We start from the raw sequence: 13,793 nt of genomic DNA on the forward strand, positions 1-13,793 counted from the left end.
TTTCACCTCCTCTGCTCTCCTACTGGCACTGGTCCCTGCTCCCTTTTTCACACAGAGCCAGGCTGGGAAGAGGGACTTAACCCTTGGTGTGCCTGGCTGTTTGGCGCGACACTGGCTGTTTTTGCTCTCTTTCTCTCTGACTTCCTCTCCTAGCTTCTTTTTCTTCTCTGCTGGGCTTCCCTTTGCCTCTGCCAACCACCTATGCTGCTGTTTCCCCGCTCTCTTTCCCCTTCCTCTAGGGCAATGACCAGAAGGAGAGGAGCTTAGCCTTTTTCTTTCCTCAAGAAGAGGGGACGGGAGTTTTGAATTTTTTTTTTTTTTTTTTTTTTTACTATCGGAGGTTTGTGTGAGGTTCAACCCCCCACCATGGGGATTTCTTACCTCTTTTTGAGGTTCAACCCCCCCAACAATGGGAATTTCTCACCTCTTTTTAACCTCCAAGACATTCTGACTAAGGAATACTTCACTGCCCACTGTGGCTTTCTTTCCCTAGTCAGACTAACGAATGCTTTACTGCCCTCGTGGTCTCTCTCTCCTTGGTATGTCCTAACCAAGGAATGCTTTACTGCCCTCGTGGTCTCTCTCTCCTTGGTATATCCTAACCGAGGAATGCTTTACTGCCCTGTGGCTTTTTCCTTAGTCCCAACCACCAAGGAAATACCTTACTGAGTCTCTCGGTGTTTTTTTCCTCAGTCTGTGCACAGTTTCCTGGTTCACATGATATGTAAGGATCCTTTACTCCAGGTCGCTAGGCAAGTTTTTTTTTTTTTCTGCAAATGCTGAGAGTCTGGGTTTATTCATCACACCAGGTGGGTCTCGAGTCCTTCTCTCTGAGGCCACTGCAATGAGGCAGAGGAGCATACTCCCTCATGAGAGAGGACTGGAGACTACCCCCGGAGGAGAATGTATCCCCATACGGATTGCCACCAAATTGTTTGAAATGCTTGTTCCCTGGTGCTGTAAAGAAATAGCACTCCACGAGAGTACCGTTTCTGCAGAAAGTTAAAAAAAATGGCCTTGCTGAGGAAATTAAATTTATGTTCAAGTGCTATTTCTTTATGGCACTGGGAACAAGCATTTCAAACACTACCAACCAGATGTAATTACTGTCTATGCATTGGTGTACATCTCTCTAGTTATGTACATAGTTGGGGTTATGCTGAATATATAGCATGCTTTTTTCATAACATCATTGTCAGAGGCATTTGAACCAGAGCGACTCCACCTTGAATAGGGGCTGGATAAAATAAGGCTGAGACCTGCTGGGCTGCATTCCTAGTAGGTTAGGTATTCTAAGTCACAGGATGATATAGAGGTCTGCATGAGATGCAGGTCATAATGATCTTCCTGATAAAACAGCATGCAGTAAAGAAACTGGCCAAAACCCACCAAAACCAAGATGGCAACAAGAGTGACCTCTGGCCACCCCCACTTCTCATTATATGCTAATTATAGTGCATTAGCGTCCTAAAAGATATTTCCACCAGTACCGTGACAGTTTACAAATGCCATGGCAACGTCAGAATATTACCCTATAAGTCTGAAAAGCAGAGGAACCCTCGGTTCTGGGAATTGCCCACTCCTTTCCTGGAAAACTCATGAATAATCCACCCCTTGTTTAGCATATAATCAAGAAATAAAAATAAGTATCCTTAGTCAAACAGCATATGCATCTGCTTTGCTTATGGGTTAGCCATTCTTTTGTTTATTTACTTCTTTAATAAACTTGCTTACACTTTACTCTATGAACTCACCCTGAACTTTTTCTTGTTCAAGATCCAAGAACCCTCTCTTGGTGTCTGGATCAGGACCCTTTTCCAGTAACATCTTTCCAGTAACCATGAAGGCATGATACTAAGGAGACCCCCGTCCCAAAGGAAATAGACTGCAGCACCGATTGGCTGACTTTGGGTAAGTTGTGGGGTATCCAGGTAGAGAATGGAATTTAGTTAGAGGCCAACTTTAGAGGAGTTAGAGTCTCTCCTAAGACAGGCGGGGTTAAAGGCCCCTCTTAATAAAAGGCAAAACACGCTTGACGAAACTTGGGTTCAAGGCCCAACTTAGAAAGGTTAGAGTCCTTCCTAAGATTTAGGAGTTAGAGGCTCCCTCTCAGTAAAGTGCCTCTGCGCTAAGAACAGGTTTAGCACTACAGGATGTTAACCATTATTCTCTTTGGATTATTCTGCCTTGAACTCTTTGCTGATGGCTATGGGTGATAGCATTAGGCACGTACAGGACCGTGGAACATGAAGAGCTTTTTCTCCCTAAAAGGGAAACTTGAGAGCTGATGGGACTGCTGGAAAATATCTTTTGAGACTGACAAGTGGCCACCTCTACTTTACAGTGTCACTGCAATGGGTGGGTCTTTCTCTGGCCTCCCTGAGCTCCTCACCTTTCCCACTCTGCTGCAGGCAATGCTTTTCTCCCTTCCCTTTTCCCTCTCTGTGCAAACAGATTGAATGAATGGCAAAAGTTGCTGTCTATCTGCTCTGTGAAGGTTTGATTAATGGGACAAAATATTTGTGAAGTTAGTCTTAAGCTGTAGCAAATCTGATATACCCTGTGCTATAAATTTGTCTTTCTGTATCATTCAGTCATAAAGAGGGGTACCTCAGGATTGAATGTCAGGCTAGGACCCCATAAGCCTGCTGTTCAAGCCAGCCCAGCAAACTGGTCAGTTACAAACTTCATTGCAGGTCCTTGGAAAAAAAAAACTGGATGAAGTTTCCCTCTCATCTTGTTTTATGTCTCTGGGAGCTTGACCCTATAACCACATGGCAGAATTTTCAACTGGTCTCTAACATCCAGGGAACAGGAATTTGAGGGTTCATGTCAGCTAGCCCTAAAAATTATCTTGAGCTCTTAAAAGCCTTTGGAAGCTTAAAATTGGCTTCCTCTAAGCTTCTTCTGGGAAGGGTAATGGGAACTGCCCAGTGCTATAGCTCAGCAACTAAGGCATTGCCATTATACAATGGCTTCCAGGGTTCAATTTCTGGCACAGGGAATGAGTTCCTTCTGGTTTGATATCTGTGTAACCTTTACCATTTGTTAATTCTCCTCCCCTCCATGAACCATCTTGAATTTTCCTTTCTCTGAGCACCTGTGAGGTTACATGGGCAGTTATGTTTGATAAAGTTCAAAAGAAGTGTTGGCTGTTTGGCCTGGCTAAAGTCAAGTAATAAGAGATTTAAAAGGACTTTTATTTTTTAAGGGTGTTATGCTGAAAAGTTGGCTTAATTAAACGTGAATATTCAAGCCTGGGACTCCTTGGGAAAAACAGGAGGAAACACAGACCCTATTTTGGGAAAAGCATTTGTTTTTCTCATGAAACCCCAGGAATTGGAAGTGGATAGATTCCTTTCAAAATCTAAGGCTCTGTTCTGTTTTGCATTGTGTTATCTGACATTTTTGACTCTTGTGGGCAAGTATCAGAAATTACTTCACATTATGAGAGCTTTGGTGTGTAATAACTAGGTAGAAAATATACTTTGGGGGATATCTAATGGCAGTTATGGGAGAATATGTGACTCTTTGCATGTTTGGATTAGAGAAGCATGCTCTTGGCCACCTTGAAGGTATGGAGATGTCCTCACCCCTGCACGGAAAGATAAGACTCCCATTGGGGGATGAGCTAGTCACAAAATGGGCTGATTGGCTTTAGATTGCTTTGCAATAAAATGCACAGCAAAATCATAGCAACGTCTTGTTCCATATCATTTCTCTTTTGGAGATCTAGGATCTGGTATAAAAATGAGACACAAGTGTAGGGGATCTGTTTCGCCCTCCAGCTGTGCCTGCTAATTAGGCTGTATAGCCTGCATGCTTTCTTGACCCTGTTCCTTCATGAGCTCTCTGCCCTGAAGCCAATAATCCAAATAAGAAACTGGCAAATGAAAAATCTTACAAGTACTGGATCTTCTGTCTGTGTGTTTTTATGTATTGTGTGTGTGATATGGAAGAGCTTTAATTGGCTTAAAATAACAAATGTTTAAATCAAATATTTTCTCAGAAAATAAAATTGTAATGCCTTTTAGTTCATGTGACTTAAGTAATCTTTAGGAAATAAAGACAGTTCTAAAGACTGTTGGTAAAATAAAATATCTTCAAAATGTAGACATTTGTTCTAAGTTAGGCAGGTCAGGTATTAGGTTTACTAAATGCTTTAAGGTCATAAACTGCTTCTTTGATTTTTGAAAATTGTTCAACATAATCGAAATTGCTTACTAACTAGGTTTTTCACCAAAAGTAAAAGTTGCTAAGAGTTAACATTGTAACATGTAATTGAGACTTACTGAAGAAACAGTTTTACAGTAAAGGTGTGTAGGAAAAGTGAAATGTGTTTTTGCTGAAGATTATATAAGAAGTCATGGGAATGTAAATTTTTTTTTGCTTAGATTAGGTTATAGGATTGTTTTAAGTCAGATAAGATAAAACTAAGGGGTTGAGCAAGTTGTGGAAAGTTTGTAAAAGATTAATCTTGTGAAAACAATTCTGTGTGAACATATTGGCTAAAGTTAAAGGGATATTATTCAGTTTTCCCCTAAATTAAATGTTGAAATAAAATCATAACAGTTTTCTTAGAGCACTGGTCTGCTCTTTAACAAAAATTTATAAAGGGTTATAAAAGGTTTATGAGAATCTTATGGTCAAACTGATTAAAATTGGCTAGATTTATCTATAGGGTTTTATTAAGAATTGGGTTTAACATTAATAGTACACTAATGTAAAGGTGAAATTTGGCTTATTTGGTGTAAAAATCATACAGGAGCATTGTCAAATATGAAGTGGTGTTTGGCTCTCTTTGGGCTGTATTTGTATAAATATGTTATGGGTATATGTTCCAAAATTATAGGAAATGCCTATAATTCTGATATGACTTAATGTACATTATCAGTAATAATTCTAATTGTTACATAAAATTCTTGTGATAAGGCATGGTGGTTCATGCATTTAATTCAGCACTTTGGGAGGTCAAGGTGAGTGAATAACTTGAGGTCAGGAGTTTGAGACCAGCCTTGCCAACATGGTGAAACCCTGTTTCTACTGAAAATACAAAAACAATTAGCTGGGCATAGATGCTGCATGCCCGCAATTCTAGCTACTTAGGAGGCTGAGGTGGAGGTTGCTTTGAGCTGAGATCACCCCAGTACACTCCAGTCAGCCTGAGCAACAGAGGAAGTCTCCATCTCAATAATAAGTAAATACATACTTACACACATGCATACATAACTAACTACATAAAAATCAAATCAAATAAAAATTGTTATATGCCACAGAAGAAACCAAAATTCCTAGTTAATTGCAGTTTTAATAGAGGCTGCCCTAAGGGATTTTTTCATCCATGGACAATTGCTGTCTTGATTTAATCTTCTTTAAAAGGTGGTTTTAATCAGTTATAGGACTTTGACAGGTGTTTTAAATGCAGGTTTTGATATTAAAATAGAATAAAAAATTTTCAGAACTCATGGAGAGCTGAAATGTTCTTGATATTAAGCAGAACAGGAGTCAACCTTGTGGAATGAACTAATAGAAGAGTGAAGTAATCTTTTTTTGACTTTGTGTAAGACATTGCTGATCCTTTGTTTTGTTTTTCAGAATCAAGAAAACTTTTCTATTAAGTTATTCACAGTTTTTAACAATTGAGTAAAATATACTCTTATAAAAAATTGGGAGCATATTTGTTTCTCTCTACCTGATTTCTCCAGGATTTTGAAACTATTTATGAGTATTGTTAACTTATGGCAATATACTTATTTGCATAAGTGCAGTAAGAATCTGTTTTCTTTTGCAAGAGGACACAATTAGAGAAACTGGTTATTTTACCAAAGCTTTGACTGAAATAAAGTGCTTTCCTTTAAGGAATCAAATTTGAAAACTGGCCTCATATCTTGTCTACACAGTTCTTGTACAGGATTCCTAACCTGTGGTAAGTAAAGAATGTCACTTTCTGACAGGCCCAGGAGCCCCAAGTTCCCTTGGGACCTCAAGAGGAGAGGAATTTGCTCAACTCATAGGTATTTGGGTATACAAACCCATGGTTGAGCTTGCCTTAAAAAAGGTCTTATCTGATGTTCCTTATGGAGCAGAGTTCCATCAAAGCCAATTTTAAAAGCCTATGTGAAAACTAATTATTTTTGCTGCACTTCATACAAATAATCAGGCTAAGTATAATAAAGTAAATTAGTCTTACCATAATTTATCATTAGTAAAAATGGGTGACTGGAGAGAGAAAAGATGATGTTTCAAAAATGATGGTACACCTGCTATTACATTCTCTCATCAGTTGTTTTAGAGTTTTTTTTTCTGCAATTTATAATGACTATGTTTATTCTTGTGAACCAACCAGTGGTCTCCGGCTGTAGCTCAGAAAAAACAAGAGGGATATGTAATGCAAAAATCTAGACCAATATTCTAGTTCTGGACACATATTGGAATCAGCTAGCAACCCCATATCACTTTGCTTCCAACAGTTGCCCATTTCATGGAAAACCATCTTATTTAGTTTGCTTGGGATAATTTTACTTATTTTGCTTTATGGTTGTGGATCATATTTGCTGTTGTACTCCTTGTGTAGGAATGCACAATAAGCTTACTGAAATGTCTTCATAAATTGAATACTTATTAATTTTCCAGATATCACCTTTTGTCAGTTATGAATGTGTCTCACCATACTGGTGCTTTCCTACTGAGCTCCTTTCTACCCTGAATACAAGAGACCCTAATAGTTAGGCAGAAATATCTTGGCCCCTATTCAGCATGAAAAATTACAGAGGATAGATCTTCATCCCTCTACAACCCTTAGGATTAAGGGTTCTCTTATAAAAGGCATGGGGGAAATACGTCAGAGGTATTTGAACCAGAGCAACTTCATCTTCACTAGGAGCTGGCTAAAATAAGACTGAGACCTGCTGGACTGCATTCCCAGTAGGTTAGATATTCTAAGTCACAGGATGAGAGGAAGTTGGCACAAGATATAGGTCATAAGACCTTGCTCATAAAACCGCATGCAGTCGACTGGGCACCGTGGGTCATACCTGTAATCCCAGAACTTTGGGAGACTGAGGTGGGCAGATCACTTGAGGCCAGGAGTTCAAGACCAACCATGGTCGACATAGTGAAACCTCATCTCTACTAAAAATACAAAAATTAGCTGGATGTGGTAGTGTGTGCCAGGAGTCCCAGCTACTCAGGTGACTGAGGTAGGAGAATTGCTTGAACTCAGGAGGCAGAGGATGCAGTGAGCTGACATTGTGCCACTGCACTCTAGCCCAGGCAACAGAACCAGAGACTGTCTCAAAAACCAAGCAAACAAACAGAAAAGAAACCAAAAAAGCAAGCAGTAAAGAAGCTGGTGAAAACCCATCAAAATTGAGATGGCAATGACAGTGACCTCTGGTCATCCTTACTGCTTATTATATGTTAATTATAATGCATTAGCATGTTAAATGACACTCCCACCAGTACCATGACAGTTTATACAAATGCCATGGCAACGTTGTCAGGAAGTTACCCTATATGGTCTAAAAACGGGAAGAACCCTCAGTTCTGGGAATTGCCCAACCTCTTCCTGGAAAACTAACGAATAATCCAACCCTTGATTAGCATATAATCAAGAAATAACAATAAGTATTCTTAGTCAAGCAGCACACACCTCTGCTCTGCCTATGCAATAGGCATTCTTTTATTTCTTTACTTCTCTAATAAACTTGCTTTCACTTTATTCTATGGACCCACTCTGAATTCTTTCTTGCGTAAGATTCAAGAATCCTCTCTTGGGATCTGGATCAGGACTGCTTTTCAGTAACAATATGGCATAAGACTCTCTCATGCTATTAAAATTGTTTGTAATAATTGTGGTGGCTGTAAAATATTTTGTCTTGTGAATACAATGTAATTTTGCTCTTTTTGGTTCTTTTAGTTATTTTCCTTTATTTCTGTAATAAAATGAAGTCAAAGGCTGTAGAAGAAATAAAAATTACAGTGACAGGGCATCTGGAGAAATAGGAATACCAGAATATAGAATTATTTTTATTAACCTTGCTTGTATTCTCATTTCAGGAGAGTGAAGGCTCATCAGGATCTACTAAAGAGAAAGGAGAGGGTGACAAATTGTCAGCTTGTCTCCAAAGTGGTGTAAGTGAGAGAGTATTCTAATTTTGATGAACAATCCCAGAAATAGTTTGAAGAGAAATGTGTATATATTTCAACAGATTTATTGGAAGTACTCAAGGGCATTCAGCTCTCATTTTTCTAATTCTGGGATCATGCTGCTGAGGAATATATTTATAACTAACTGATTTATAAATTAACCAGAAGATCTTATGCAAAATTTGGTTCTCTAGCCAAATATAGACTGGGCACTGATTCATAAATTAATCCCTCTTGGCTAGCTGATGCCAACTCCTAGAAGCATGATAACCGTGGCACAAATACACTCAGAATGGATGGGCACAGTATCTCGTGCCTGTAGTCCTGGCTTCTCTGGAGCCTGAGGCAAGAGGATGACTTGAGTCCGGGAGTTCTGGGCTGTAGTGTGCTATGCCAATCGGGTGTCTGCACTAAGTTCAGCATCACTATGGTGACCTTCCTGGAGCAGACCACCAGGTTGCCTAAGCAGGGGTAAAAAGGCCCAGGTTAGAAATAGAGCAGGTCAAAACTCCCATGCTGATCATGGGACCATGATCATAGTGGGACCATGCCTACAAATAAGTGAGACTCTGTCTTGGAAAAAAAAAAAAAAGACGCAGAATGCAGTATTTCTGGATTTACAGAACACCATCATGGTTTTTATAATAACTAGTGAAACTGAGCCTGGTAAGCTAAGCAACTAGCCTCATTCTTTCTAAAAACACTTCTTAGTTGCATCAATGACCATCAGAGGAATTCAATTCCTTGCAATCTTCTTTCCAGGATGCATACAGGTGATGGTGTAGTGATACCTGTGAATTGCAACCTGACTTTTTCAGTCTCAGCACTGCATCTGGTGCATGGTATAATTTTGGGAATGTTAAGGATGCAACTGGGAGCTTCATTGACTCCCCTGTAGTCCCCGGCTATCATTAAGTGTACTAAGACACAGCCTAATTGTCCTAAAGAATTAACAGAGTTGGGTCTCAATCAATCCTGGCACCAGATCAATGGACCTGGAAACATTGTTTTAAATTATGGTCTCTAATAGAGCTTGCATTGGCATATGAAAAGACATGTATGATATTATATTCTTCTAATGATGTAGCAAATGAATTGCTGCTTTTTTTTATTTATTATACTTTAAGTTCTAGGGTACATGTGCACAATGTGCAGGTTTGTTACACATATACATGTGCCATGTTGGTGTGCTGCACCCATTAACTCATCATTTACATTAGGTATGTCTCCTAATGCTATCCCTCCCTCGACCCTTCCCACAATAGGACCCGGTGTGTGATGATCCCCTTCCTGTGTCCAAGTGATCTCATTGTTCAATTCCCACCTATGAATGAGAACATGCGGTGTTTGGTTTTCTGTTCTTGCGCTAGTTTGCTGAGAATGATGGTTTCCAGCTGCATCCATGTCCCTACAAAGGACATGAACTCATCCTTTTTATGGCTGCATAGTATTCCATGGTGTATATGTGCCACATTTTCTTAATCCAGTCTGTCACGGATGGACATTTGGGTTGATTCCAAGTCTTTGCTATTGTGAATAGTGCTGCAGTAAACATACGTGTTCATGTGTCTTTATAGCAGCATGACTTAAAATCCTTTGGGTATATCCCCAGTAATGGGATGGCTGGGTCAAATGGTATTTCTAGTTCTAGATCCTTGAGGAATTGCCACACTGTCTTCCACAATGGTTGAACTAATTTACAGTCCCACCAACAGTGTAAAGGTGTTCCTATTTCTCCGCATCCTCTCCAGCACCTGTTGTTTCCTGATTTTTTAATGATTGCCATTCTAACTCGTGTGAGATGGTATGTCACTGCGGTTTTGATTTGAAAAATACTGAGTAATGAAGAGCCACATTCTTTTTATGCACCTAAACTGAATACACACACTTAGCAAGGAAATGAAAAATTAAAGGTATAACAGGCACCAATTTCATGCAAAATGCACACACACAGGGGCTATATAAATGTGTGTACACATACACATATATTCCTTGGCCCCTGTCTGCCATTGATAATTCAACATCTAGATAATAGTGTGGTTTTGTCTTGAATATTTCTACCTGAAAGAACACAGGTCAGTATGGGGGCCCCTTGCTCTCACTCTGAATGCTTAGGACAATGCAAACTGCGGTGTTTCAGCATATTTTAACAGAATCCTTTCCAGGCCTTGTCAGCTCTGCCCCAGATAATGTCATCCCCGAAGGCAGAACTATTAGGGCTTATAACAATGAAACCTACAGGACAAGTGTCCAAGAGTTTCACTCCTCTCTTTTGTGGAAACAGCCTCCACCCCCAGGAAAATGGGAAACCGGGTTGGCCTTGACTTACAGCTTGCATGGGTATGGTGGAGGCAGGGTGTTTCAGTAAGGATGATGTTGTCATTTGCCTCTGTGTTTCCAGTAAAAGGAAACTGGAATTCGAGTCCCAGGAAACAGCAATCAGGGAAAATGTAAAACATCAAGCCCAAGAGAGTGAGAAAAAAGAAAAGACAATCTTTCTGGTGGCAGAAGTAGTAGGGTGTGGTGGGGTCACACTTTTTCTAAGTGCACACCCCTGCAGCAGAGTAACCAGCCAGGGCTGGGGGAAAATTAGGATACTTAACTCTTGGGAAAGTAGGGCTGTGTTTGCATGTGTGGCATGGCATAAATTTTTCAAAGTCCTGATGGACTTTCATATTCCAACCAACTCTCATTTCCTTATTTTGCAATTAGATTAGCTTAAAGAGAAACTGGTAGCTTTTGGAAAACTGTTGAATTTTGGAGAACTGTTTCCACAGCTGCTTTCTTTTTCCCCATTTAGTTTGCCTGAAGTTTGCTGGCCGCTGTGTAGGCTCCTGTGTGACTGGGGCTGTCTGAGCCATGAACAGCTTCAGGGCCACCATCCTCTTCTGGGCAGTGGCAGCATGGGCTACATCAGGCAAGCCTTTGGGAGAGACAGAGGAAGCTGGAGTTCAAAAATGCAAGGATGCCTTGAAACTGCCTGTCCTGGAAGTCCTACCTGGAGGGGGGCTGGGACAATCTGCAGAATGTGGATATGGGATGGGTGATGGACTTGACTTACACCAACTGCAGGACAACTGAGGATGGACAGTATATCACCCCTGATGAAATCTTCACCATTCCCCAGAAACAGAGCAACCTGGAGATGAACTCAGAAATCCTGGAATCTTGGGTTAATTACCAGAGCAGCACCTCCTACTCCATCAACACAGATCTCTCTCTCTTTTCCAAAGTCAATGGCAAGTTCTCTGCTGAGTTCCAGAGAATGAAACCCTCCAAGTGAAGGACCAAGCTATAACTACCCGAGTTCAGGTAAGAAACCTCGTCTACACAGTCAAAATCAACCCAACTGTAGAGCTAAGCTCAGGTTTCAGGAAGGAGCTCCTTGACATCTCTGACCGTCTAGAGAACAACCAGACGAGGATGGCCACCTACCTGGCAGAACTCCTGGTCCTCAACTATGGCACCCACGTCATCACCAGTGTCGACGCTGGGGCTGCTCTTATCCAGTAGGACCACATCAAGGCCTCCTTTCTCCAAGACAGCCAGAGCAGTCGTAGTGCCGTGACTGCCTCTGCTGGACTTGCCTTCCAAAACACCGTGAACTTCAAATTTGAGGAAAACTATATCTCGCAGGATGTCCTTACCAAGAGCTACCTCTCAAACCGAACCAATTCCAGGGTGCAGAGGGGGTATGGAGGGGTTCCTTTTTACCCAGGCATCACCCTCCAGGCCTGGCAACAGGTGGCCAACCACCAACCACCTGGTGGCCATCGACCGCTCTGGCCTGCCGCTGCATTTCTTCATCAACCCCAACATGCTGCCTGACTTGCCAGGCCCCCTGGTGAGGAAGGTGTCAAAGACGGTGGAAACTGCTGTGAAGCGCTATTACACATTCAACACCTACCCTGGCTGCACAGATCTCAATTCTCCCAACTTCAATTTTCAGGCCAACATGGATGATGGCTCCTGCGAGGGGAAAATGACCAACTTCTCTTTCGGTGGGGTTTATCAGCAATGCACTCAGCTCTCAGAGAATAGGGATGTCCTCCTCTGCCAAAAGTTGGAGCAGAAGAATCCACTCACTGGTGATTTCTCCTGCCCCTCTGATTACTCCCCAGTGTACCTGCTATCCGAGACTCGTGAGGAGGGTTACAACCATCTGGAGTGTTGTAAGAAGTGCACCCTCCTTGTCTTCTGCAAGACCGTGTGTGAAGATATGTTCCAGGTGGCAAAGGCTGAATTTAGGGCTTTTTGGTGTGTGGCCAGTAGCCAAGTACCTAAGAACTCAGGACTGCTTTTTGGAGGCCTCTTCAGCAGCAAGAGCATAAACCCCATGACAAATGGGCAGTCATGCCCAGCCGGCTACTTTCCACTGAGACTCTTTGAAAACCTCAAGGTCTGCATTTCTCAGGACTATGAGTTGGGAAGCAGGTTTGTGGTCCCTTTTGGTGGGTTCTTCAGCTGCACAGTTGGGTACACCCTGGTAGATCCAGGCATATCCAAAGATTTAGGGGCACATTCCCTGAAAAAGTGGCCAAGGGGCTTCAGCCAGCACCTAGCCCTCATCAGCGATGGATGCCAAGTGTCCTACTGCGTCAAGGCCAGGCTCTTTACAGAAAAGTTCCTTCCTCCTGCTAGTCTCCCGCCTTTCACCCAGCCGCCCCTTATGAGTTAGGCTGACACCAATGCTGTCATAGTGACCAGTTCTGAGAATGCGAGATCCTGGATTAAAGATTCCCATACCAACCAGTGGAGGCTGGGAGCCGATAGAGCTGCACAGCACCATGAATGCCATCCATGGGGATAGTGGTGGGCTGTCAGGAGGGACTACAGCTGGTATCGCAGTGGGGGCCACCACCATTTTGGCTGTTGTCTTCACCCTGGCCATCTATGGCACTGGGAATTTCAAGAAGAGGGGATACTGGGCATTTTGGAAGAGGCAGAGTTTGGTTCCAGGCTCTGCAGCAACTGGAGACACCCCTGACCAAGAGCATTAAATCTGAAATCTCTCCCTGAAAAGGGTTTCTCTCATCTCCAAACAGCGTGGTCATTTCTGATTAATTCTGTTTTCCTAAGTATTGAAATGACAAGTGCAACCAAAATCATATAGAAATTTGAGACTTCTTGTTTAGGTCTCTGGGCCAGGAAATTCATATTGCTACATGGACAAGGGTGGGGTTGGGGAGAGGGAACAGTTGGGACTCTTGAAGCAAAAGTCATCCTGGGACTAAAATAGGAAGCAGATACCCTTTCCCAATGTGTGTCACTTTCTTCACCTGAAGGCATTTGTGTAAAAGCAGAGGAGTGGGAATGTGAACATTTGGATTTGGAAGCTATGCATTTACTCTGAAGTCTGCAGTGGTTTCCAACGTGTGTGCTGTAAAAATTTCTGCTTAAAGGCACCTCTCTCTCTCTCTCTTCCCCACTCCCCACCTTTAAAGTTGTCTGAATTTCATGTTACTAGAGCCTAGCAAAACCCTGAAAAGACACTTGGCCACTGCTTTTTAACTTTTGGGCCTCCCTGTTGACAGACTGTGTTATCTCCTCCATGTCATCTAAACAGCATCTGAAAAGAAAGATGTTGCCTGAGCCAATTCCACTTTTTTCCAGCTGCCCCATTAAGTCTTCCTTAGACCAGACCA

At 41.9% G+C, this 13,793-nt stretch overlaps 1 pseudogene; it reads left to right on the forward strand.

Annotated features, from left to right (window-relative positions):
* Positions 1-8,091: 8,091 nt before the first annotated feature.
* Positions 8,092-13,148, forward strand: LOC108541295 (macrophage-expressed gene 1 protein-like; annotated as a pseudogene).
* The last annotated feature ends 645 nt before the right edge of the window (positions 13,149-13,793 follow it).

This window comes from Rhinopithecus bieti, unplaced genomic scaffold, assembly GCF_001698545.2.
Source record: "Rhinopithecus bieti isolate Rb0 unplaced genomic scaffold, ASM169854v2 scaffold_19722, whole genome shotgun sequence".
Taxonomy (NCBI): Eukaryota; Metazoa; Chordata; class Mammalia; order Primates; family Cercopithecidae; genus Rhinopithecus; species Rhinopithecus bieti.